Source organism: Arachis ipaensis, chromosome B1, assembly GCF_059453495.1.
Source record: "Arachis ipaensis isolate K30076 ecotype BB chromosome B1, ASM5945349v1, whole genome shotgun sequence".
Lineage (NCBI taxonomy): Eukaryota > Viridiplantae > Streptophyta > Magnoliopsida > Fabales > Fabaceae > Arachis > Arachis ipaensis.
Genome location: NC_142436.1, coordinates 109,589,207 through 109,593,660, shown reverse-complemented (window position 1 = coordinate 109,593,660; position 4,454 = coordinate 109,589,207). Strand labels below are relative to the sequence as shown.

The 4,454-nt window shown below is 42.7% G+C and overlaps 1 non-coding gene across 1 annotated transcript; it reads left to right on the top strand.

Annotated features, from left to right (window-relative positions):
* Positions 1-4,015: 4,015 nt before the first annotated feature.
* On the top strand, positions 4,016-4,123 carry LOC148577877 (small nucleolar RNA R71). The gene has a single exon (XR_015903000.1). It is a non-coding gene; the product is annotated as a small nucleolar RNA R71 (small nucleolar RNA).
* The last annotated feature ends 331 nt before the right edge of the window (positions 4,124-4,454 follow it).

The window sequence follows — 4,454 nt, the reverse complement described above, 5'->3', positions numbered from 1 at the left end:
AGACATATGCACTGTTCAAGCATTCATTCAGAAAACAAGAAGCATTGTCACCACATTAATATAATTAAACTAAGTTCAAGGATAAATTCAAAACTCATGTACTTCTTGTTCTTTTGAATTAAAACATTTTTCATTTAAGAGAGGTGATGGATTCATAGGACATTCATAACTTTTAAGACATAGTTACTAACTACTAATGATCATGTAATGAAGACACAAACATAGATAAGCACATAACATAGAAAACGAAAAACAGAAGAAATAAGAACAAGGAATGAATCCACCTTAGTGATGGTGGCGTTTCCTTCTTGAGGAACCAATGATGTCCTTGAGCTCTTCTATGTCTCTTCCTTGTCTTTGTTGCTCCTCCCTCATTGCTTTTTGATCTTCTCTTATTTCATGGAGCATGATGGAGTGCTCTTGATGTTCCACCCTTAGTTGTCCCATATTGGAACTCAATTCTCCTAGGGAGGTGTTGATTTGCTCCCAATAGTTTTGTGGAGGAAAGTGCATTTGAGGCATCTCCGGGATCTCATGGTGATGAGCTTCATACGCCTCTTGAGCTCCATGAATGGGCTCTCTTGCTTGCTCCATCTTTTTCTTAGTGATGGGCTTGTCCTCTTTAATGAGGATATCTCCCTCTATGTCAATCCCAGCTGAATTGCATAGGTGGCAAATGAGGTGAGGAAAGGCTAACCTTGCCGTAGTGGAAGACTTGTCAGCCACCTTGTAGAGTTCCTGAGGTATAATCTCATGAACTTCCACCTCTTCTCCAATCATGATGCTATGGATCATGATGGCCCGGTCTATAGTAACTTCAGACCAGTTGCTAGTGGGAATGATTGAGCATTGAATAAACTCCAACCATCCTCTAGCTATAGGCTTGAGGTCCAATCTTCTTAGTTGAACCGGCTTGCCTTTGGAGTCAATCTTCCATTGAGCTCCTTCTACACATATGTCCATAAGGACTTGGTCCAACCTTGTTTAAAGTTGACTCTCCTTGTGTAGGGGCGTGCATTCTCTTCCATGTTTGGCAAGTTGAACGCCAACCTCACATTCTCCGGACTAAAATCTAAGTATTTCCCCCGAACCATTGTAACATAGTTCTTTGGATCCGGGTTCTTACTTTGATCATGGTTCTTGGTGATCCATGCATTAGCATAGAACTCTTGAACCATTAGGATGCCGACTTGTTGGATGGGATTTGTTAGAACTTCCCAACCTCTTCTTTGAATTTCATGTCGGATCTCCAGATACTCATTTCTTTTGAGTTTGAAAGGGACCTCAGGGATCACCTTCTTCTTGGCCACAACATCATAGAAGTGGTCTTGATGGGCTTTGGAGATGAACCTTTCCATCTCCCATGACTCGGAGGTGGAAGCTTTTGTCTTCCCTTTCCCCTTTCTAGAGGATTCTCCGGTCTTAGGTGCCATCAATGGTAATGGAAAAATAAAAAGCTTATGCTTTTACCACACCAAACTTAGAATTTTGCTCGCCCTCGAGTAATAAAAGAAAGAATAGATGAAGAAGAAGAAGAAATGGAGGAGAGGGAGAGTGGTAAGTGTTTCGGCCAAGAAGGGTGTAGAGGGGTGTGTTGTGTGAATTTGATGAAGAATGGAGGGCTTTATATAGGGGAAGGAGGGGGGAAAGGTTTCAGCCAGATGGGTGGGTTTGGGTGGAAAATTGGTTTTGAATTTTTGAAGGTAGGTGGAGTTTATGAGGTAGGTTTATGGGGAAGAGTGGATGGATGTGAGTAGTGAAGAGGTGATGGGGAAGAGAGTTTGAGGTGATTGGTGAAGAGAGTGGTGAGAAGAAGTGAGTGGAGGTAGGTGGGGATCCTGTGGGGTCCACAGATCCTGAGTGGATCCTGTGGGGTCCACAGATCCTGAGGTGTTCAAGGATTTACATCCATGCATCCATTATGCTTGAAAAAATGCCTTTGCACACAACTCTGGGCGTTCAGCGCCAGGTTGGTGGCCATTTTGGGCGTTCAACGCCCATTTGTTTGCCATTTCTGGTGTTGAACGCCAGAACCATGCCTGTTCTGGCATTCAGCGCCCAGAGGCTGCCCATTTTGGGCGTTCAGCGCCAGAACCATGCTCTGTTCTGGCGCTGAACGCCAGACAGATGCTCCTCCAGGGTGTAATTTTTCTTCTGCTGTTTTTGATTCCGTTTTCAATTTTTTTATTTATTTTGTGACTCCACATGATCATTAACCTATAAAGACATATAATTAAGAAAAATATAGTTAGATAAAATAAAAATTGGGTTGCCTCCCAACAAGCGCTTCTTTAATGTCAATAGCTTGACAGTGGGTTCTCATGGAGCCTCACAGATGTTCAGAGCATTGTTGAGAGTCTCCAACACCAAACTTAGAGTTTGGATATGGGAGTTCAACACCAAACTTAGAGTTTGGTTGTGGCCTCCCAACACCAAACTTAGAGTTTGACAGTGGGGGCTTTGGTTGACTCTGCTTTGAGAGAAGCTTTTCAGGCTTCCTCTCCATGGTTGCAGAGGGAGATCCTTGAGTTTTAAACACAAGGGAGTCCTCATTCCATTGAAGGACTATTTCACCTCTGTCAACATCAATCACAGCTCTTGCTGTGGCCAGGAAACGTCTTCCTAGGATGATGGATTCATCCTCTTCCTTTCCAGTATCCAGGACTATGAAATCAGCAGGGATGTAAAGGCCTTCAACCTTTACTAACACGTCCTCTACTTGTCCATAAGCCTGTTTTCTTGAATTGTCTGCCATCTCTAATGAGATTTTAGCAGCTTGCACCCCATAGATTCCCAATTTCTCTATTACAGAGAGGGGCATGAGGTTTATTCCTGAACCAAGGTCACATAGAGCCTTTAAGATCATAGTGCCTATGGTACAGGGTATTATGAACTTTCCAGGATCCTGTCTCTTCTGAGGCAATGTCAGTTGATCCAGATCACTTAGTTCATTGATGAACAAGGGAGGTTCAACTTCCCAAGTATCAATGCCAAATAATTTGGCATTCAGCTTCATGATTGCACCAAGAAACTTGGCAGTTTGCTCTTCAGTAACATTCTCATTCTCTCTAGAAGAGGAATACTCATCAGAGCTCATGAAGGGCATAAGGAGGTTCAATGGAATCTCTATGGTCTCTAGATGAGTCTCAGATTCCTTTGGTTCCTCAGAGGGAAGCTCCTTATTGGTCACTGGACATCCCAGGAGGTCTTCCTCCTTGGGATTTACGTCCTCCTCTCCCTCATTGGGTTCGTCCATTTTGCTTATGTCAATGGCCTTGCACTCTCCTTTTGGATTCTCTTCTGTATTGCTTGGGAGAGTACTGGGAGGGATTTCAGTGATCCTTTTACTCAACTGGCCCACTTGTGCTTCCAAATTTCTAATGGAAGACCTTGTTTCATTCATGAAGCTCACAGTGGCCTTGGATAGATCAGAGACTAGATTTGCTAAATTAGAAGCATTTTGTTCAGAGTTCTCTGTCTGTTGCTGAGTGGATGATGGAAAAGGTTTATTGTTGTTAAACCTGTTTCTTCCACCATTATTAAAGCCTTGCTGAGGCTTTTGATCCTTCCATGAGAAATGTGGATGATTTCTCCATGATGAGTTATAGGTGTTTCCATAAGGTTCACCTAAGTAATTCACCTCTGCTATTGCAGGATTCTCAGGATCATAAGCTTCTTCTTCATAAGAAGCCTCTTGAGTACTGTTGGATGCAGCTTGCATTCCATTCAGACTCTGAGAAATCATATTGACTTGCTGAGTCAATATTTTATTCTGAGCCAATATGGCATTCAGAGTATCAACTTCAAGAACTCCCTTCTTCATAGGCGTCCCATTACTCACAGGATTCCTTTCAGAAGTGTACATGAACTGGTTATTAGCAACCATGTCAATGAGTTCTTGAGCTTCTGCAGGCGTTTTCTTTAGGTGAATGGATCCACCTGCAGAAGTGTCCAGTGACATCTTTGATAGCTCAGATAAACCATCATAGAATATATCCAGGATGGTCCATTCCGAAAGCATGTCAGAGGGACACTTTTTGGTCAGTCCTTTGTATCTCTCTCAAGCTTCATAGAGGGATTCACCTTCTTTCTGTTTGAAGGTCTGAACATCCACTCTAAGCTTGCTCAGCTTTTGAGGAGGAAAGAACTTGGCTAAGAAAGCCTTGACCAGCTTATCCCAAGAGTTCAGGCTATCCTTAGGTTGAGAATCCAACCATAATCTAGCTCTGTCTCTTACAGCAAAAGGGAAAAGCATGAGCCTGTAGACTTCAGGATCTACTCCATTAGTCTTAACAGTATCACATATCTGCAAGAATTCAGTTAAGAACTGAAAAGGATCTTCAGATGGAAGTCCATGAAACTTGCAGTTCTGCTGCATCAGAGAAACTAATTGAGGTTTCAGCTCAAAATTGTTTGCTCCAATGGCAGGAATGGAGATGCTTCTTCCATGTAAA